At 40.6% G+C, this 22,935-nt stretch overlaps 2 long non-coding RNA genes across 2 annotated transcripts in view; both read right to left on the bottom strand.

Annotated features, from left to right (window-relative positions):
- The window catches only part of LOC100936397 (uncharacterized), a 68,270-nt gene that overhangs the window by 24,479 nt on the left and 20,856 nt on the right, over positions 1-22,935 (bottom strand). The gene's annotated exons all lie outside the window — the stretch shown is intronic.
- LOC129047418 (uncharacterized) overlaps positions 22,699-22,935 on the bottom strand; it is a 6,302-nt gene continuing 6,065 nt past the window's right edge. Inside the window, exon 2 of the long non-coding RNA XR_008513548.1 lies at positions 22,699-22,935. This exon is cut by the window's right edge and continues 1,547 nt beyond it. This is a non-coding gene — a long non-coding RNA (uncharacterized LOC129047418).

Here is a 22,935-nt window from a genome sequence, read left to right as displayed (position 1 = left end):
GGAGGATTCTATAGTCCTATGATTAGGTCTTAGTCTTCTAGTGAGCCTGTGCCTCTAGGTTGTGAACTTCACAAGTAACTCTCAGTTTCCCCCCATATTAGATGAGACAGGGTGGATGGAAGTTGCTGGAGTTAGGTATTTCCCTTTCCCCAGTTTGGTTAGTCTATCAAAACCCCTGATAGGTTAGGATCTGGTAAAGTAATTTCTCTTGAGGGCAGGCCTTGTTAAAGAGAACAGAATGCTCTGGCATACTTCAAGGTGGCCACTGTTTCTCCATCCCCCTGCCAGAAGCATAAGGAGATGTTCCCTATGAGATCATAGTAGAGCTCCAGGCAGTAAGACTCAAAAAAGTCTGAGGAGCCTCCTAGAGTTTTTAATTCACAGATTTGTCCACACTGAGTTTTTAGTAATTAATCAATTACAGTTCAGGTTTTCCTATCCCAGCATTGGTTTCTATAAAGGTTTCTGCTTGTGGGTTTCTACTTCAGTAAGTTGTCATTCTCTGTATCTGTCTGTCTGTTTCCCCGGTTTTAAGGGCAATGGTTTACCCTGTAACCTCACTTCCTGACAGATCTAAAAAGAATTGTTGATTTTTCAGCTTGGTCAGATTTTTACTTGTTTTTAGGGTGGAGCGGCCACTTCTAAGGTCTTTACATGCCAGACAGGAACCAAAAAAATCTGTACTTCATCTTTAGGCAGCATGGAATTATTAAAAGATGGGTAGATTGGTTAACTGATTGATAGGCTGGATTTTAGCAGAAAGATGACATAATTGAAAGTTATTATGTAATGGATTTTGGAGGCTAGGCAGCTGGGCAGCTCTGCTGTCCTGGTTGGTCTCACAAGTCTGAAGGTTGGCTGGTTGTAAGCTGACCATAGATAGCCAAGGCTGGGGCAACTGGAATGACTTGGATCTGATGAATGAGTCTTTCATCCTACAACAGGCTGGCCTGGACATGTTTTTCTTCATGGTCTTGGGAGAGGACAAGAGTGCAAACAGAAATATACAAGCATTACTTAAAAGCTTCTGTTTATATCATCCATTATCATCCCATTGGCCAAAGCAAGTCACATGGCTGAGCTTAGAATCAAGGGGTAGGAAAATGGATTCCACCTCTTCATAGGAGAACTACGAAGTCATATGGCAAAAGGCAAGGACATAGGAAGGGGTGAAGAATTGGAATGATAAATGCAAATATCTTGATTCAAATCCCAGTTCCTCTAGCTATGTGACCATGAGCAAAGTACCTGGAAACTGGTATAAAAAGAGTGCCTATCTCTTAGCGTCATTGTTTGCATCAAATGAAAAGACCCGTATAAAACACTTAGCATAGTACTTAGCCCACATAGGTAACTATAGGCCATGGGCACTGCATTGCAGTGGCAGAGAGGAGTTGAGATGCATATGGAGGTTGTAGGCCTGTACTAGAGTAATGTTAATATGTTGTTCAGGACAGATTGGAAATCTACATCTGAATGCACCCTGAAATATGATACTGTAACCAGAAGTGAAAAGGTCTAGCCATATTTGGGAGGAATAACAAAAGATGAATCTTCAGGAATAGGTATCCATATTCCTGTATTAGGACAATGGTGGTGCCATTCATTGATGAAAGCAAGGAGAATCAGGAAAGTTGCAGCTTGGGGACAGATGGCTAGATGTCCACTCCATCTGGGTCTCTAGCCTAGTCTCTGGGAGTTTCATGAAAAGGAAGAGCAGAAAGAGTAGCCAATGACTTTTCTTAGCATGACATAAAACAAGGTATTTAATAATCATCCAAACCAGAGTTTTTATTTGGAAAACCTGCTGTTCTATACCATTTCTTCTGTATTAGGAAGGATAATTCTAAATATGAAACAAAACAAAACAAAAACACTTGGAGAGAAGACTGCCCATTAGTCTGGTTTCCAGCAAGACTTTCATCGAGGGCTCTCTGACACTCTTGGCCACAGCCCCATTGGAGAGGTGATTATTCTTTTTCTTTTTCTTTTTTTTTTTTCTTTTTTTTTTGAGATGGAGTCTCGCTCTGTCACCAGGCTGGAGTGCTGTGGCACAATCTCAGTTCACTGCAACCTCCGACTCCCTGGTTCAAGTGATTCTCCTGCCTCAGTCTCCTGAGTAGCTGGGATTACAGGCACGCGCCACCACGCTTGGCTATTTTTTGTATTTTAGTAGAGACAGAGCTTCACTATGTTGGCCAGGCTGATCTCGATCTGTTGCCCTCGTGATCCACCCACCTCGGCCTCCCAAAGTGCTGGGATTACAGGCGTGAGCCAGCGTGCCTGGCCGATTACTCTTACAATCACAGTAGAACCTGGGCTACAAGGTGCCAGAGGTAAGAGTGATGAAGAAGTTTTTACTCAATCTCATGGCTTCAATTTTTATAACAACTTTCAGTCTAATGGGTATTCACTTGCACTAGAACAATCCCAAGATGCAACCCTGAGAAAGAATCTCATGGCCCCTTAGCTTAAGCAATTGCCAGCCAAACAAAACAGCAAATTTCCCATGTACAAAGATTTAGTGCAGTGAGACTAGGATAAATAATGAAGGCATTTGTTTATGCCTGCTTACAACATTCCTTGTAGGCAAAAAGGGGAAGAAAACATTATTCCAAGCGTGCAAAGGCAGCCACTGCAGGCTCATCAAAAATATGCATTTGCTTTTGTAGTCAAAGAGTGTGAGTTTGCTCTGCTTCACCTCCTGGCCTGGGCTCCTCTGATAGCTATGTAATTTAAATGAGAAAGTTGTCCTAGGGAGTCATCACATTTCAAAGAAGTGACCCTTTTTGGATGTTCAAAGGATCCTCAGTGTTTGGGTTCACTCCCAGGTGACGTGATGTCATAGAGTTCTTGAGATGTCATCTAGAGAAACAGACCTTGGAAAGTCTAAACAGAAGTTGTTTACCTTGTCTTTTTGCTTGTTGTGCAAATGGGCCTCAGCTTTGGAGAGAAAACAAGCACATTTCAAGCTCAGTCTAAGTCAAAATTCACCATTGCCGTCAGTCAAACCCTGACAAAAGAGGAGCTTTTGTTCATTCTTGCAGTGACCTGACTTCTACCATGAACTTTGTAACTAGGATGCCCATACATCCTCCAAATTGACCTCAGGCTGGTTGGGCTCAGCTTCACAGGGCAACTTGGGCGAGGCACTTTACTCCCTGTTCTTTCTCCTGAGGGACTGGTTCCTCTGAGTTCTCCCATTTATCCTTCTCCCCCACAACCACGCCAAGGAACTCCTGGTCCTCTTGGGAACAGAACCATTCAGGCAACCGCGCTAGTCACAGTATTGTATTTCAGGCTGCATTCAGACGTAGATTTCCAACCTGTCCTGAACCTCACACATCCTTACACCACCCTAGAGCCACTACTTTCCCAACATGCCCCACTGGCCCATATTGAGTGAGATCTGTTAAGAAAAGTCCCACCAGAGTAACTCTCTAGACAATGCAGTCAAAAAAGACTCCTTCTCCATATAATGTTCAGCCTCCAATAACTGGCTTCTGTCTTCACGGCACAGAGCTTTATGTACTTTCTCAGCTGCTCAACTGGAAATACTCTTTCTCTCTTTCACTTGCCAAATTAGGTTTAAAGAGGGGGTGCCTGGTTGCTGGATCGTAGGAGGGTGTTAAATATCTCCACTGCTAGAAATCCAGCTACAGACATTAACGCCTACCTCCTGGCTCAAGAGTGAGTGCTAATGTTCCTGCTGCCAGGACATCTTTCATCCAGGGCCTCTCTCCTAGCCAGCACCCAGCCAGCGCCAGGGCCAGAGGAAGCAAGTCAAACCAGACTGGCATCCTGGCAGTGTTGATCCTCAGTTGGTGAGCACTAAACCAACAATCTCATCTTTTTAATCACTTGCAAAGCACTTTCAAGCAGAAGACAATTCTAAAGACCAAGAAGATATAGTTCATGGGAAGCATTGCTTTTAATAATAATAAATTTGCATAGCACTTCTAATAACAAAGCATTTTTACATAAAAATAACAAAAACTTTTTCTTAAAGGTTTACTTAACATACATTATATTAATTCTTTTTTTTCTTTTTTTTTTTTTTTTTTGAGATGGAGTCTTATTCTGTCACCCAGGCTGGAGTGCAGTGGCACGATCTCGGTTCACTGCAACCTCCACCTCCCAAATTCAAGCGATTCTCCTGCCTCAGCCTCCTGAGTAGCTGGGACTACAGGCATGTACCACCACACCCAGCTAATTTTTGTATTTTTAGTAAAGATGGGGTTTCGCCATGTTGACCAGGCTGGTCTCGAACTCCTGACCTTGAGTGATCCACCCACCTCGGCATCCCAAAGAGCTGGGATTACAGGCATGAGCCACCACATCTGGCCAACATACATTAATTCTTACGTCAACCTGGAGAGGAAGCAAGCTACTGTTATTCTCATTTTACAGATAACTTAACAGGCTTGGAGAGGGTAAACAGTGGGCACCCATCACACTGCTCTCTGTTCAGCTGCCAAGTCCTTACCCTCAAACCACAGCTCCCTACTGGATTGCTGGATCCTAACAATAACTTTGTGAGAGCACTAGGGCAGGTGCTGTTTTATATACCAGAAATTAGGGCATTTTGACCAAGAACAAAAAGTAGAAGACTTTGATTCAAGCTTAAGTCCAACTGAGTCCCAGATTAATGTACTTTCTACCAGTCCACACTGGCAATGATCACCCTAAGAGAATGGCGTTTTCCCCAAGGCTTCATCATTCAGTTATTCATTCTTCCAAATGACGTATATTTACTAAAGTCTTACTATGTGTCAAGCACTGTGTTGAGTGTAAAATATTTAAAAAAATAAAGAATCAAGCATAGAGCTTGCTCTCAAGTTGCTTACATCCAATAGAAGGGATAAGGCAGGTATGAAAGCAACTCTAACATAGGTCAAAGAGCAATCATTGCCATTTCATTTATTATTTATTTATTTATTTTGAGACAGAGTCTTGCTCTTCATTTCATTTATTATTTGTTTATTTATTTTGAGACAGAGTCTTGCTCTCGTCCCCCAGGCTGGAGTGCAGTGGTGCGATTTTGGCTCACTGCAACCTTTACTTCCTGGGTTCAAGCAATTCTCCTGCCTCAACCACCCGAGTAGCTGGGATTACAGGCACATGCTACCACACCCGACTAATTTTTATATTTTTAGTAGAGACAGGATTTCGCCATGTTGGCCAGGCTGGTCTTGAACTCCTGACCTCAAGTGATCCGCCTGCCTTGGCCTCCCAAAGTGCTACGATTACAGGCATGAACTACTGCACCCGGCCCTATCATTGCCATTTCAAAAGAGCAGATGATGATAAGTAAAGTTCGAAGGGGGCTGGGCTGATCTCTACACTTCAACATTTCTAAGCTGATCTCTACATTCTAAGCTTATCTCTACACTCCAGCATTTCACTGAAAACCCATGAAGATGTCTTTATCTTCAAAATTCAACGTATTTTACCACAAAAAGAGGAGAAGTTTACAGGAGGAGGAGACTGCTTTAGTCAAACCAGTCATACCCTAGGTAACCAAATAGTTGATGAAGGAAAGTTTCTTACCATCAAAGTAGTCTAGCTAAAAAATGTGAATGAGATGATAGAATTATCACCATTTTGCAATTCTCAAAAAAATAACGGATTTAGGCTATGAAAGTCAACTGTTACTAACATCACAAAAAAAGAGACACAAAGAGAGACAGATGTTATGTGTCTCCTGACAAAAGCATGCAATACCACCTATGAAGCAATCTTGCCAAAAATCCAAATCTGAACTTAATCAAGATTATCAGCCCACAGGAAATAAAGGCAACAGAGAAATCTGTTAAATGATACCACAAGGATACAATAAATAGCATCTAGTATGTGGGAAACTCTACAGGACAAATGAATAAGTTTCTATAGCAAATAAATTACAAGGGGAAAAAAGAATGGGAAGATGAGCCTATAGATTAAGAGACTCAAAAGATACACCTCCCAGCTGGATGCAGGGCTCACGCCTGTAACCCCAGCACTTTGGAAGGCCAAGGCAGGCAGATCACTTGAGGTCAGCTGTTCAAGACCAGCCTGGCCAACATGGTGAAACCCCATCTCTACTAAAAATACAAAAATTAGCCGGGCATGATCACAGGCGCCTGTAATCCCAGCTACTCAGGAGGCTGAGGCAGGAGAATTGCTTGAACCCTGGAGGCGGAGGTGGCAGTGAGCCGAGATCATGCCACAGCACTCCAGCCTAGGTGACAAGACAAGACTCCATCTCGGGGCTGTGGGAGGGGGGTATATATATATATATATATATATACCTCCCAATACAATAGGTAAACCTTCTTCGAATCCTGATTCAAACAAACCAAATGTAAGGTGCATACGCACGCTGAGGCTTTGGATATGATGAATATCTACACACCTTGCTGACTCCTGACCACTTAAAATTGTCTCTTACATGGCCCTTGAAAACCCCAATCAACCAAAATTGGCTGTGACTCAATCAGCCAAGACTTTAAACTTGCTTTTCTGCCATGCCTTAGATTTTAAAATGTCAGGGAAGAGGGGTTTGAGGGAAGCTATATCTTTCTTAAGATATTTTCGTTTTGTTTCTTTGTTTTTTTTGTTTGTTTTTTGTTTTTGAGACAGGGTTTCTCTCTGTCACCCAAGCTGGAGTGCAGTGGTGCCATCTCGGCTCACTGCAACCTCCACTTCCCAGACACAAGCGATCCTCCCACCTCGGCACCCACCCCCCACCCTACCAGTAGCTGGGACCCCAGGTACATGTTACCACACCCAGCTAATTTTTTTGTGTATTTTGTGGATATGAGGTTTTTGTGTCCAGGCTGGTTTCTTAGGCTATTTTTAAACAGTTGTATGCAATCTTTTAAATTATAATTGTAGGCCTGGCATGGTGGCTCACACCTGTAATCCTAGCACTTTGGGAGGCAGAGGTAGGTGGATCACTTGTGCCCAGGAATTCAACACTAGCCTGGCCAACAAAGTGAGACTCTGTCTCTACAAAAAAATTTAAAAATTAGTCAGGTGTAGTGGCATGCACCTATGGTCCCAAATACATGGGAGGCTGAGGCAAGAGGATTGCTTGAGCCTAGGAGGTCGAGGCTGCAGTGAGCTGTGATTGCACCACTGCACTCTGGCCTGGACAATAGAGCAAGACCTTGTCTCATAAATAAATAAGTAAATGCATATTTGTCATTTCCAGTAAGCTAGTAAAAGCTATAGTCATTTTCTAAAAAAACAAAACAAACAAAAACAGTCTTATGTGCTTCAGGAAAACTTCTACTTGGGAGGAAGTCATGCTTTTAATTATTTTTACAGTGAAAAATCCCCAATAAAGTGAGGAGCTTGAGTTCGGGTTTGCCTACAGTTTGAGTTTAGAATCATACGTATTGATTTCCTTCAAGTGGGGCTCACTTGTAGATCCTCAGGGACCAAATCCATCCTTGTCCTTCCTACCTGCTCCTCCACACTAGGAAACCAGAGAGTTCTTAACATCACCCTCAATTCTTGCAGATGCATCCCTGGAGTGTTGGACTTGAAAACCTCCCAGTCCCTTCCATTTGCCCAGTGGCTTTGATACAGGCACCACCAGGGCTGGATCTTTTAGAGAGGCCCCTCAGTTTGGAATGAAAGCCTCCAGCTAACAGCAAGTGCTCACAGGACAACACAAGTGTAGTACTTCACTGCAAAGCATTTTGCATCCTTGAGCACTCAAGAGGTAACCTTAATGAGCACAAAATATTCATCTCTAATAAGAACATGCTGTCATAATCACCCTCCATGTGATAAATATCCTAGAGGTTTTCTCTTTGTTAGGTTAATGCTTTTCCACAAGATAATTTAACCAATTCTCTAAAAAATAATCACACGTTATCAGGCCCCAATATAGTAATATGATGTTGTGGGTTTTTTTTAATGTTTTGAATCTTGCCTTAAACAAATTCCATCCAAATAAATGCTCTCTTTTTTAGGTGGCACCAAAGCTTGTGTTGTTCATTGTAACCAAGCTCGCAGTTGACTAACTCCTCATCTAACAGTATGTCTTCTGATTTCATTTGAGCAAAATTTATCATCCACAAGCAAAGACAAAAAATGTGTGAATGTCTAAAGCTTATGTAAATTAAGAGGCTATGCACGTTATTCCTAAAAATAGTAGATAATTATAGGCATTTCTTCCCCATACAATAATTATAGGCTTCCTGTCATCTTTTCTATTCTGTATAAGGTCACAGTAGTATTATACAAAATTTACAGTATGTTACAAGTTAAAAACACAATAATTAGCAACTGTGCATCTTCAGCACCAGTGATGAATGTTCACAGTAAAAGTTTTTAAAAAATGCATTATTTGTTTTATGTGGACAGTACACACTTAAATTTAATCATCAACTCCTGCTACCCAATACGCAATATTCTCTCACTGTTATAATGCTATTTGCCAAGTTCATAGTACACCCTAGGGCTGAATTCATCCTTAACGAAGAGACAGGAAGCCAAATCTCTCACCGTCATCTCAACCAGGTGCACCATATTATTTTAAATTTAATAATTCTGTTGAACATATTGAATGATAATGAGCAAGTTTAGAGAAAGTACCAAGGATTATTTTGACCATTATGATCAACATCTGATTCAGGGGAAAAAAATCTTCTCACTAAATAATGTAGGGAGTTCACAGGATTGCTTGCTATGAGTGTTATTTTTTTCCTCCTGCTTGTTTGTATCATTCATTCAAAGGGAAAAATGTTAGGGATATTATACGTCAGTGGATAAAAAAAGTAATTTTACAAAAAAGAGAGTTTATCCTCAGCTCTTAATTATCCATACTAATGGTAACAAAGAGCCACAGATAATACAAAATGACAGGACAGAGCTATCATTTCTGTTTTGCCTAAGGAAAAAGTCAGAGGGCCATATACCTCATTTTACGTTCCCCGGTTCTATCATGCTGTCAAAAATGGTTTAGAAAGGATAAAGAATTAGCAAGAATGGGGCAAGAGAAGGTTCCAGAGGCCCAGAATCCTCAATCACAAACCCCATTCGTGGTTACATGTATCATCTGGTTTGCTCAGTGGTTTCATACCTTGGACTATGAAGGGTTCTTCCCCAGTTTGCCATGCTGGGGCCTAGAAGATCACTGTAAACAGGAATGCTCGCCTCTAGGGCTGTGCCCCTCAAAGGTAATTCAGAACCCAGAGACCAGCATCCCAGCAGGAACTACGAATAGATGAGAGCAACCATTTGGCTTTGTGTTTAAAAACACCTGATTGACTGATGCCCATCTTAGCCATTTCCCTCCTGAGCAGAACAGTATGTATAGAAATTAAGACTATGGACTCCAGAGTCAGACTTTCTTGGTTCAGATCCCAATGCTACTCTTCAAGCTCTATGACCTCAGGTGTAACCTTTTTATGACTCAGTTTTCTCATCTATAAAATGGGGAAACTAATAATTGTGAGCATTAAAAGAATATATAAGTGAGACATATAACCATTGTGTGATTAAATGTCCCTCAGCCACTGAGACTTGCTGTGGCAATTGACCAGACTGCAATCCATTTGGAGCTACTACCTTGGAATCTTCTGCACAACAATGCCAAATCCCCACCGTCATGAAGGCAGTCTCATCTTTTTGCTGCTCAGTCCTTAAGAATAATGTAAAATTTGCCTCAAATTAAGAGCACAAGTTTTGGGATCAGGTAAGTCAACAACACACAAATTTCTCTTCAGCCAGGACCTCCATTCTGAGCTTTCAGCTAACCCATGCAACTGCCTGGTTGACATCTCCCCATGGATGTTTCTCCAGCCCTGCAAACACAACTGAACTCATTATCTTCCTTCACAAACCTGGTTCTCTTGCTCCCCTCCTCAATGAGAGATACCACTAGAAGAGGGTCATCCTTGACCTTCTTTTCCCTAAACTCTGACTGGCATTCAACCCATTAAGAGAAAAGACCCTTACTCATTTCCAGCATGCACTCCTCCCTTCTGCCTTCTCAACCATCTCCATGTCCATCTGGGGAAAAAAAAAAAGCTGAACCCACAGCTCTAGAAAAGCTGACCCCACAGCTCTAGAATCAGAGCTCATGACTTGAGCTAAGTCAATCAGAGAATTCCATCTTTCTAGCTTCAATAATTTGCTCAGAAATGTGCATGAGATTTAAATTGGTCCAATTAGAGTGAGACTTGAGACTTTTGTTGAGAATGCTGGAACAAAGATGCTTTCTTTCAAATAGGTTGAAAAGAAAGAAGCATGTAGCCTTGGAGCCACTGGCAGCTACCTTGGGAGCATGGAGCATGGGGGAAGTCTCTTTAAGATAAAACACATATGGCAGAAGGTAAAATAGAGAGCCAAACAGAAAGCAGTCCCCTCGAGAGTTTACTGAGCTTTGCCTGAGCCCAGCCTCATCTCTACATATTGCAGTTATATAAGCCAGTAAGTCAGTACTTTTAAATCAGTTTCTACTACTTACAATTGAAAGCATTCCAAATGACTCCATCCATAGGTCTACCTACTAAATATTTCTAGAATGTGTTCACTTCCATCTCCTCCACCACCACCCTGGTCCAAACTACCATTATTTTCTACCTGAATTATTGCAATAGACTCATAATTAGTCCTCTTGCTTCCTTAGGTGTACCCCTTCCCACTCCATTCTATTCAAGTAGTCAGCATAATCTTTAAAAATATTTCAATATGATTAAATTGCTTCCCAGCATAAAGTCCTCTAATGACTTCTTGTTGGGATTAGGATAAAGTCCAAACCCTAACAAAGCCTTCCAGGCCCAATGTGACTTGGTCCCTTTCCCTCTTCTTCATCCTCTACTTCATCGTATCCAGGATGTGAGGATGTGTGAGTCCCTCTTGGTCTTGAAACTCCACATACAATTACCTTTTCGCAGTTCTTTTGGTGAAGACACACCATGTTCTTTTGTGCCTTAGGTCTTTTGTACATGCTGTTCCATTCACCTAGGCCACCTTCTCCCCCAGCCTACGACCACATCTTTCCAAGACCCTTTTGCCTACCTCACCCTTTGGATCTCGGTGGTGTTCTGCACAGAAGCCTCCAACAATAGGTCCCCTTGTCACATGCTCCTACTCCCCTCTGTGTCTCCCTCTCACAGCAGCATCACACTTCTAATTACTTATTTAACCATCTGCTTCCTCCACATCTGTCTCCTTCAATGGTATATCATCACCACCTAGCCCAGCACAGGTCTGAAACATAGCAGACACCCAATTAATGGTTAACGCAATTGAGATAAACACAAATTCTGTCTAAGCGACTTTTTAACTTTTTAACCCTGGGCAAGCTGCTTAACCTCCTTGAACTTCTGTGTCTTCATCTTTAAAAAATGCAAATGATAATACCCACCTCACAGGGCTATTTGATGATTAAATTAAATATAATTGGGGCACATAGTAAATGGTGAACAAGTTTCTAGTGTCTTAGTTAGCAGTCTCCAGAGAAACAGAGCCAAAAGGAAACACACACACACACACACCCCACACATACACCACACACACATACACACATATATATAGGCACTAGACCATGTACATATATATATGTTTTTTATATATATTATATATATATGTACAGAGAGAGAGAGAGAGAGAGAGATCATCGGAGTCAGCTCATGTGATTATGGAGGCTGAAAAGTCTCCATGATCCACTGTCTGAAAGCTGGAGACAGAGAAAAGCTGGGGGTGTAATTATTCAGTCATTCCATCTGAAGCCTGAAGTCCAAGTCCAAAGGCCCGAGAACCAGGGGAGCCTATGGTGAAGGCCTGCTCTGAGTCTGAAAGCCAAAAAACCAGGAGCACCAACATCTGAGAACAGGAGAAGACGGCTGGATGTTCCAGCTCAGCGAGTTGGAATTTGTCCTTCCTCTGCCTTTTTGCTCTACTTGGGCCCTCAGCAGATTGGCTGATGCCCACCTACACTGGTGAAGCTGACCTTCTTAACTCAGTCTACTGATTCAAATGCTATGCTTTTCTAGAAACACCCTTACAGATTGATATGGTTTGGCTGTGTCCCCACCCAAATCTCATCTTGAATTGGAGCTCCCATAATTCCCACGTGTTGTGGGAGGGACCCAGTGGGAGATAATTGAATCATGGGGGTGGTTTCCCCCATACTGTTCTCATGGTAGTGAATAAGTCTCATGAGATCTGATGGTTTTATAAGGGGAAACCCCGTTCACTTGGTTTTCATTCTCTCCTGTCTGCCACCCTGTAAGACGTGACTTTCAACTTCTGCCATGATTGTGAGGCTTCCCCAGCCATGGGGAACTGTGAGTTCGTCAAACCTCTTTTTCTTTAGTAATTACCCAGTCTTGGGTATGTCTTTATCAGCAGCATGAAAACGGATTAATATACAGATACATGCAGAAATAACATTTTACTAGCTGTCTGGGCATCTCTTAGCCCAGCCAAGTTGACACATAAAAGTAACCATCACATCTGGGGAGTAGGGTATCCCAAGTCAGGGATCTCTCAAGGTCTCGGGTGGTGAAAAAGAACCATAAGAATCAACTACTTTATAAAAGAATCTAAACTGAGGCTGGAGTGAAAGAGTGAGCTTCTACTGTGAAAGATTCCTTGAAAAGACCCCCCAAACAACTATGCCATTCGAAGGAACTGAAATAATTTGTAAGCAAAACACCAGGTGAATATAGTCAGCCCTTTATATCCAAGGGTTCCACGTCCTCAGGTTCAACCAACTGCAGATGGAAAATATTTGAGAAGAAAAAACACTAAAAAGTAATAATACAACAATAAAATATAATACAAATTAAAAATATAGTGTAACAACTATTTATATGGCATTTACATTGTATTAGGTATTATAAGTAATCTAGAGATGATTTAAAGTATATATGGGAGGATGTGTGTAGGTGATGTACAAACACTACGCTATTTTGTATGAGGAACTTGAGCATCCATGGATTTTGGTGTCCAAGGGCAGTTCTCTAAATAATCCCCTGTAGATACCGAGGGATGACTGTATGCACATCATGATTCCATACATACATCTGGAAGGAGAAAGCTTGGGTTTTAGTTTGTTGTCTTAATATACTTTAAATTTATCAATATTATTCTTGAATATGAATAAAACAAGTTGTCATTTTAAGAACAAGAAAATGATTAATCGTGCCAAATTAATACTTTGTACTTTAGGAGAAACTGATTGGTAAACTGTCATGCTTACCCTTGTAAATAAATGGCAAGAATGATTAGCTCCTGGTCTCTGTAACAGCACCTCAAAATGTGAAGACTGAACTTCTGTCCTGGGGTACTTTACCAAATTTTAAAGTCATAATAAATATGCCATTTATCCTCCCCATGCGTTCAATTATATCTTACCTCAAACTGAGCACTGCATTAAGAAACTTATCTGCAGTCTCTAGTTTTATTCAATTCTCAAACTCTAAAGTAGGTGTCATCATTTACATTTTACAGATGAAAAAGCTGGCCGGGCGCGGTGGTTCACACCTGTAATCCCAGCACTTTGGGAGGCCAAGGCGGGTGGATCACCTGAGGTCAGGGGTTCAAGACCAGCCTGGCCAACATGGTGAAACCTCATCTCTACTAAAAATACAAAATTAGCTGAGCTTGGTGGTGCAAGCATGTAATCCCAGCTCTGGAGGCTGAGGCAGGAGAATCGCTTGAACCTGGGAGATGGAGGTTGCAGTGAGCTGAGATCATGCCATTGCACTCCAGCCTGGGCAACAAGAGCGAAACTCTGTCTCAAAAAAAGAAAAGAAAAAGCTGAGGCCTTAGTTCTGTCTGACTCCAATACACAACCTCTTTCTTCATAGCATTTCTGATTTGTGATTAGGTTTACTGCATGCTTGTTTGTTTAACATCCTCACCAAATTGTAACTTCCTTAAGGGTAGGCGCCTTGTTTGTTTTTTCTACCCTTTTGCAAGAGCCCAGAATGTGCCTGCTATATATTTGTTGTTTGTTGTTCAATATTTATTTATTGAATACATAAGTGAATGGACACTTTGATTTGACAGAGTAATTAGATGAAAATTCGGTATTTGAAAGAAAACAATACATAAGTTAAACTAAACATCCAGGAAGGCTTGGTTTCTCTGTAGCCCACTGGTATTTAAATACCTGAGAACCGATTAGGGATATGCCGACAGCCTATTAAAGAACCAGTGCTCAATGTTTAAAGACCTGCTTTCCCTCAAGTCCTGAACGGCTGTTTGGTTTCCGCAGAGCATCCTCTGTTGAGCTGCAAGGCCCTCATTTGTATTAGAAGTGAGAGCTAGTTCGAAAGTCAACTTAGATGGGACAAATATGTTCTTTTGACTTAATGATATAACATTTTATCAGCCACATAAAAAATGAAATATATGTGTTCATTTGCTGTTTGAGGAGCTTTTTCGACGTGTATGCAGGAGCTATGTCAGCTGCTAACTGGTGATCCTTTTTTGACACCCTTTCCCAAGAGTATTGCATAGATAAACATACTCTATTTGAACAACACCAGCGACAGCAAAATTGCTTGCTTGTCTCTAAAAAGACTCTAATAATGTGCACCAAGGGAGAGGCCCATGGTCTGACAGAATTTTTTTTTCCCCAGTGTAAACCATAAAATCCATTTCAATAGCCAGAATAAAGCAGTTTAAAGTGCATCCCTAGTTAATTACATCCAAAGAGTAATAATAAAATCAACTATTAAATTTTAGAACTTCCTCTTTAAAGTATTAAATATCTGGGAACTGCAATGCAGTTAAATTTCTCTCAGAACAATGCTTTCCGTTGCTTAGGCTGGCCCCTAAGAATACTTATGCAAACTCTTTTGGTGTGCTAGAGAGTGTGTTTTTCCTGTGAAGAAATATTTCCAATAAACCCTTGTTTCTGCCAGATGTCTGTGGCTTATTAAATAACCAGTAGTGGAACAGGTACATTCACTTAATAAGAGGATATCACTGAGTCACAAATCTTCTATAATAATTGACAGTACATGACCAAAAATAATTGTAAAACCAAAACTAAAATGTTTGTGTCCTAATACCGTATTTGAAGCCTTGACTCAGTTGCCTCAGCAGGTTTCAATCCAGACATTGCCTGGCCTTTAAAATTTGGCCCTTGATAATGTCAACCCACATCAATGGGAAGGGCACTTGTGACTCATTGAAGCACAAGTCTGTGCTAGACCAGGATGAAAGAACTGAGTTCTGCAGAAATCATCCAGGAAGGAGTGACTTTGGCTCCCGGCACATGGTTTGATTAGGTAACTAGGAATCTGCTCCATTTGGTAACTTCACTCCCAGATATAAGAAGGATTAATCTTCTGGGGGAGAAGAATTCAGAATGTGATCTTCCAACGCTGAAGGCAGTGGCTGCTGACATTTATCTACCTTAGTGCAATTTATTTTGCCTCAACTTCCCACTTGAAAAGCTGATTCTCTGTCTCTGTGAATAAAGTGGAGAGTGAGGACTCCTTCCTAAAGAGGGACTACAGCATGTAGGTCACATGGAAGCCAGCCTACTGGCTTCTCAGGGATCCTAGAGGAGAATGGAAAATTTATCGCCCTCTTCAAAGACAGAGATTCCATTCTGGGAGCACTTTGCTGGGCAACGTTAGAAAATAGTTGTGTCTACAAACTCACTAGATTGCGGAGCAGATAATAGGCTGAACTTAGATCACAAGGCAGTCTACCTGGAAACATCTGTGGCAAATAGCCAACAGAAGCCTACAAGACAAGGGGAAGCAGAAATGATGTCATGGGCAGGATCCTTACAGTCATCATGCATCCTTCCAGTGGGCCTCATTTGCCTGCCTCTGAAAAACCAAATGCAAATAAATATCAGAGCATGTTCATGAGAGCAAAAGAGGCTGCCACCTGCCCCAAGGCCCCTGGGGAGGGAGAATGCAGGTACCCACTGCATCTTCTCAGACACTGGACATGAGGCTTAGGGCGTTCCCAGGGGCAGAGCAGAAGTGGATGGCCATTTATAGGGTTTCACTCTGGGGCCAGATGCTTAACTAAACAATCTAAAAAAAAGATTCATAGTTGTAATTACGTTCTTTCTTTACAAAGAAAATAACTGAGCTAATGCTATATCCAGGACAATTCTTGGGAAAAGAGAAAAGGAAGGAAATTTGTCCTTAAGCAGTCACTGCCTAAACTCTCAATTAAACATTTATTAAGAACATAATACATGGCCAGGCCTGTAATCCTAGCACTTTGGGAGGCCAAGGCAGGTGGATCACTTGAGGCCAGGAGTTCGAGACCAGCCTGGCCAACATGGTGAAACTCCGCCTCTACTAAAAAAATACAAAAAAAAATAAAAAATAGCTGGGCGTAATGATAGGCACCTGTAATCCCAGCTACTTGGGAGGCTGAGATGGAAGAATCACTTGAACCCAGGAGGCGGAGGTTGCAGTGAGCCGAGATCATGCCACTGCACTCCAGCCTGGGCAACAGAGGAAGGCTCTGACTAAAAAAAAAAAAAAAAAAAGATGAAATGTTTAAATGCTCCTGCATTCTAGGGACATTATCAACTGGTCACGTTCACAAATAAATGCCATTCATTTGTGCCAGCTGCTATAACAGCACAGATAGATACAAGGAAGGCACATAGGGAAGATCGGTACCTTGATGAAGGAGCTCATGGAAGGCTTCATTGAGGAGGAATCATTTAAATTGACTCTGAAAGGATCAATCTAGATGTTTACCAGGAGGACACAGGATGAAGTAGGTAGTGTTCTAGGAAGAAATAACTCAGGCAAGGTACAGTTTAAAACATCTCAGGTGTTTATTATCTAGAAGTTCAATATGGCTATAGTGAGTCTAGAGGGGTGTGCCAATATGTGTCTGCACATGGGGTTTTGTGTGGGCTGCCAGATTGGGAAGGGGAAACTCTGTAGGAATTGGACCTCATATGGTCCAACATGAAGGAGCATACATGAAAGACCTTGTATTCCAAGATAAGTGATTTGAATTCAATCCTGTAAGTAACAAAGAGTCATGAAGGACTCTATGTAGACCAAACCTGGGCTTTAGAAAGATCACTAGGATGCCGACATGCTGACAAATGGGTTGCATGGGGCCCAACTTGGCAGCAGAGACCAGTTGGGAAGCCATTCATTTATCCATGTATTTTTGAGCACTGATGATGTACTAGGCACCTTGCAGATGCACCTTGAGACAGCAGGTGATTGATTAGGATGGTGATAAGGATTAAGGTGAGAGATTTAGGAGCATCCACAGAACCTCTCGCTGTAGCATGTGAGGAGTGTAGTGGGCTTGGGAGATTTCTGTCCTCATCCTCATCATGTAACAATACTTGCTTTCAAGAAAAGTCTAACAAACCCTAAGGGTTAGTAGGTTATTCCTCCCAGAAATGTCTGTCTTGAAGCAGTAATTAGAAGCCTTGAGTCATTGAAAGGAAGTCCTGATGGCAAATTTCCAGGATCTGGGTAGGAAGGTACTCTTTAATTAGGATCTCCTCCATGTAAAAGGGCATCTGCTCCACCTCTTAGGCCAACGCTGGATTCAAGGCACAGCAGTGAATAACTAGTGTATTTTAGTGCCCTTGCACCATGAGCCCAGTCTCCCAGGTCCCAGAAGTCCTTTCTCATACACACACACACACACACACACACACACACGTAGTAGTCATGCAGGATCCTTATCCCGAGAAATTTCTTTCCATCACAGAATTAAATATTTCTGCCCAGGAAGACAACATGCTTTACAAAGGCAATTCCAGAAATTTTTCAGTTGTCTCATTATAAAGGCAGATCCATGTCAGGTGCTTCCTAAGAAGGCAAACTGTTCTTCTTGGAGTGAAAATGATCTCAGGATTTGAAGATTCGGGTGTGAACTGACTCACCTTCCTTCTTCTCCACCTCAAAATCTCTCACTGTCATATCTTTCCTACCAGTCTCTCAGCCCCTCCTGAGTCTAAGCCCTTTTTTCACTTGTTCTCTAGATAGTGGCATCTTCTCCTTCAGGAACTGCTTTTTAAAAACATTTCTCTCATTTCATTTTTTTCTTTTATTTTTATTCTTTTTATTTTCCCTATTTTTTAAAATTTTCTCTCTTGCTTTCATCTTCCTCTTCTCCCTCTCCACTGAGTCCTTCTGTTCCATCTACAACCTTGTTTGTCACCCCTACCCTCCTTTCAAACCTGTCATCCCTCAAGTTCCTATCAAGTCATTCTCCTGCCATTCAACGGAGTTCTGTTCCTCACCTCCCATATCCTCGTATATTCTCTCCATGAGATATTGCTCCCACCCAGCTACCATGTACCCCACCCCCAGCTCTCCTGAAACCACTTCCCTAAAGGTTGTTGATGACTTTCCTATTGACAGATTTAACTACAGTACTAGTGGTCTCTAGCAGGTGAAAATAGCATGGATTTTAAGACATCTGGGATTTGCCATGTCACCAAATAAGTGATATTTGTAAAGCACGTAATGGCTCTGTGCCTGTTTTGTCTTCTACAAAATGGGCATAATAATGATCTTGACCCTCTCTATCCCACTGAATTGAAATGAGATGTATGTAAGTGAATTTCATAAACTATAAATTGCACTTAAATTATTAGTCATTATTATTGTCATGCTCATATATGTACATATATGCATATATACATATATATGATACATACACACACACACACACACACATATATATATAAAAGAATTGGCTCACACATTATGGAGGCTAACTTCCACAATCTGCTGTCTGCAAGCTGGAGACCCAGGAAAGCTGGTGGTGTAGTTCTGAGAATCAGAGGTCTGATGGTATAAGTCACAGTCAACAGCAGGAGAAGACTAATAGCTCAGCTCAAGTAGTCAGGCAGAGAGTGAATTCCCTCTTCCTTGGCCTTTTTGTTCTATTCAAGTTGTCAGTCGCTTGACTAATGCCCACCTACATTGGAAACGGCAATCTGCTTTACTCAGTCCACCAATTCAAATGCTAATCTCATCCACAAACACCCTCAAAGACACCCAGAAATAATGTTTAATCTGGGTACCCCATGTTCCAGTCAAATTGACACATAAAATTAACCATCACAGTCTCTAATGAATGTTAATCAGCCCTCACTTGCCCAGCTCTTTCTGAAATGTTTGCTGGAGAAGTAGTATGATTGCTTGCTAGACATTCTGATTGTCATGAAATACTAATGGTCACTTCCTGGCATCCCCTCATTGCATGTTATAAAAGGCAGATACCACACAAGCCAGACACAAAGCCTCAGGGACATACAGCTGGTCTCTCAAGGTTATCTTATCTCTAAACACAAAGACTCAACCCAGCACTCAACCCAGCCCAAAGTCAGCAAAAAGCCCCAGGGTTACTACAACAATCATGTAGATCTCACTTCCCAAGGACCCAGCCAGGCCACAGCTCACAAATAAATTACACAGGTGTTTTGTTGTGTCCCTTGGAGGGCCACACCCTTTGAAAGTTGGAGTTTGAGGGAAGAGGATGGTGAGCAAGGTCAAGCACACGAGGAGAATTTGGTTCCTGGCCTCAGACATCTCATCAGTGTTGGAAAGACAAGGGAAACAGGATCACTGACCCAATCACTGCTGGAGCCATGGCTAATAGGTATGACGCCATTGAGAGCTGCTGTGGGCATGTGGGAATGAGAATGCTCTTGGTAGGCCAGAGTTGTCAAGGAAGGCATGAGGGAAAAGGCAGGATTTCAAATCAGTCTTGAAAGAAGAGAGAGGTTTCCAGGCTTGGACAAGAGCATAAAAGAAAGATGAGTGTGGTGAAGAATAGTAAAGTCTACCTTGGCAGGGAGGGCAGCAGGAGATCAAGCTGTATAAATAATATGGAACCAGATATGGCTGCTTGTGTGATAGGATCTTAATTTAACAAGAAATCAAACTGCTTATGATCTTGATGAGTAAAAGAATGAGGAAAATGTCCTACGAAGATTAATTTGGTGACAACGAATTACAGGAAAAAGAAATGAAAGCAGGGGTACTAGTTAGGACACTATTAGAGAAATGTAGTAGTCCAGATAAGTTAGAACAGAGACCAGAGAGAGCAAGGGGCATATCTCAGAGACACTTCAGAAGACTCAAATGTCCACTTTATATTAAGCTATATCCCACAGTTCAATTCTGTTCTCTTGAGGACTGGGAACAACTTGCCAAGAGGGATAACTATTTCAATGTAGAGAACCAAGGCAGATAAATTCACATTCTTCAACTAAAAAATTGGGGGATTTGTTTTTTTCTGATGGACTATTTGGGAGAAAATTCTTAATTTGTCCCTTTCTACACATTTAAATGCAGCTCACAGATTATCATGAGGTTGAGATGAAAACGTAATGTTTTTAACACCCAATCTTGTAGTCAGTTGAGATATGGTACTGGGTTGTGTGTTCAATCCCAGCCTAACAGGTAATAATAACCAATATTTAAATATAGTTACCTCACTCAATATTCATGACAACCCTGTAAAGTTAATATTAGTATTATGTGAATCAATATTATTTCTATTTTATTTAGAGAGGTTAAGCTACTTTCTAAGATCACTCATTTAGTAAGAAATAGAACACGAATTTGAATTCAGGTCTTTTGACTTCAAAGCCCATGCTCTTTTCTCCACATCATTGAATTTCCAACACTGCAAAGCAGAGGTTTGTTCTCTTTAAAGAATCGGAATTAAAGGATCAGAATTTTAGGTGTTTGTTCTCTTTAAAGGATCAGAATTTTAGGATATAGGCTGATGAGTCTTGACATTTCCTTAATGTAACAAGTTAAGTCTTTATTTAAGAGATAGAACAACCTGTGATTTTCTTCCATTGGTGGGCTAGACAGATAATAAAAATGATAGCAAAGGTTATTAAAATTTATATGGAGACTAGCATAGATTGGAATAACTACAAAGTGAATTCTTTAAGCTGCTATAGAAAGGTGGTGAAATAGTACAATATGAAAAAAAAAACCTCTTCTTTAGCTTCAGATACCTAAATATGTCATCAAAAGACTGCTCAATTCTCAAATGCTAGTATTTTCTGACTCCTCTAAACCTATTCTTAATGCAAAATATCAAAGTCAGCGGGATAGTAGGTGTCCCGAAATGTCTTAATTCAGAGAATTAGTGTTAACTGAGCCTGATTAGCTCCATTTATCTCTAATTAATTACCTTTATCTAATTAGACACTTTGTTTCCAGTAGACATGGAGTCAAGTAGACTAGATTATTAGTGTAGTCATTGTGCCTTTACAAAATCCTGAAATTAATGAAACGTGCAAAAGAATCTGCAGTTCTAATTGCACAGGTGTTGCCTTATGGCAAAGCTTTATCATCTGATTACACCAAGGGGTTATTAGTGACTTTTTATATAGAGGATGAGCCTATGAAATGTACCTTAGCAACAGCTCATTAGTTTAGAGTTGTTACTGTATTATTTATTACAGTCAGCCTTCCCCATTATCTAGATTGATTCATGGACCTATATATTTTTCCTCTCCTCTGTGCAGAAAAGATAAAATAAACCATCGTTATGAAGAGTCCAGATGCAATGTGAAAAAATGCAAAATGTGTTCATCAGCTACAATTTGACTCTTTAAAACAGAAAGCTCTAAAGATGAGATCAGAATCAAATTTATGGTTATTTTCCATGGGAAAAGAACCAATTTAAAATTACTGAGGAGTACGGAATGATTCATACCTGTGATCCAAAAAAAATGTGGCTGCCCTAATATCTTCACATAACTGAACTGGCATACCAACGTATGTGGAAGACAAAAGCAAACTGTTTTTACATTAAAATATCTCTGGATTTATTTTTACTCATATCTTCCCAAAATGGATTGGCAAAGCATGATCTCTATATGTGTTCATCCACAACATTTATTTTAAAATCCATCTCATGCTTTAGTTTTGGCAATTTTTTTCTTAAGGATGTGTTACCAGATGGAGAAAACTAATAAATTATACAATCTAGCTTCGCTGAAAAAGCAAGATTTCAATAACTACTTACAAAAATGAAAAGTGCTTTTTCATGGCAAGGTTAGATACCTGCAAAAGACTGAAATAGCTCAACTTTTACCTTTTCTATTTCTTTCCTTGGAACTACTTGAAGAAGCACTGTTTTTCACAATCATAATAAGAGTAATTAAACAGCTAGAAGCAAATTTAGCCATAATCCTATTCCAACATACAAACATGTTTATTACAACACAGTAATTCCTTTAAATAATTTGTCAACATAAATATGTCAAATGGGTTTTAAAATCATTTCTCTCCCTGTTCCCCAACACAAGAAGTCCTCTGGCGCTATGAGCTATATATTGCTGTTCACTTACTGCTGAATCCAAACTAGTGAAATGATAACGGGTAACTATTATACAGAGCATGACAACTAATTTGAGTGGTAATAATGAATATTTAATGATCCTCCTTTCAAGCATGAACATATAACTTTTCATGTATGCCTTACCAAAATTATAACCATTAATCTAGAATTTATAGTTGCAACTGAGAATAATAGCCAGGAATTATAGATTATGGCCAAGTCAGAATATTGCATAAATATTCTGTATGAACACAAACACAGGGGAATGTAGGAAGCCCCAGCCCTGTTTTCATTCAATCCAAGTCCTCTCCTTGAACTGTATGGAAGTTGTGTGATAAGCAGAGATTTGAATCCAGTCATTAAGATGCTATTATTTCTACCAAGAAATAAGTACAATAGCCAAGGTCTTTTTCACTCTTTACTAGCCCACATTTTGTAAACAAAAGTAACATGCATATAAAAATTTGTCCCCTATAGGGGTAATATTTTTAGAATGCTCTATTTAAATCCAGAAAAGAGTGAACATCAAATTTGTCAGAAATGCAGAATTTTTACACCTTAAATTTCATTGTTTAAATATGTGCTTAGTTTTCCCAGTGTGTTCCTTTATCAGAAACTACAATGTGACTTTGGGAAAAAGAA

The sequence above is a fragment of the Pongo abelii genome, chromosome 1, assembly GCF_028885655.2.
Source record: "Pongo abelii isolate AG06213 chromosome 1, NHGRI_mPonAbe1-v2.0_pri, whole genome shotgun sequence".
NCBI classification, from domain to species: Eukaryota; Metazoa; Chordata; class Mammalia; order Primates; family Hominidae; genus Pongo; species Pongo abelii.
The sequence above is the reverse complement of the archived record's forward strand: the minus strand, read 5'-3'. Positions and strand labels throughout refer to the sequence as shown.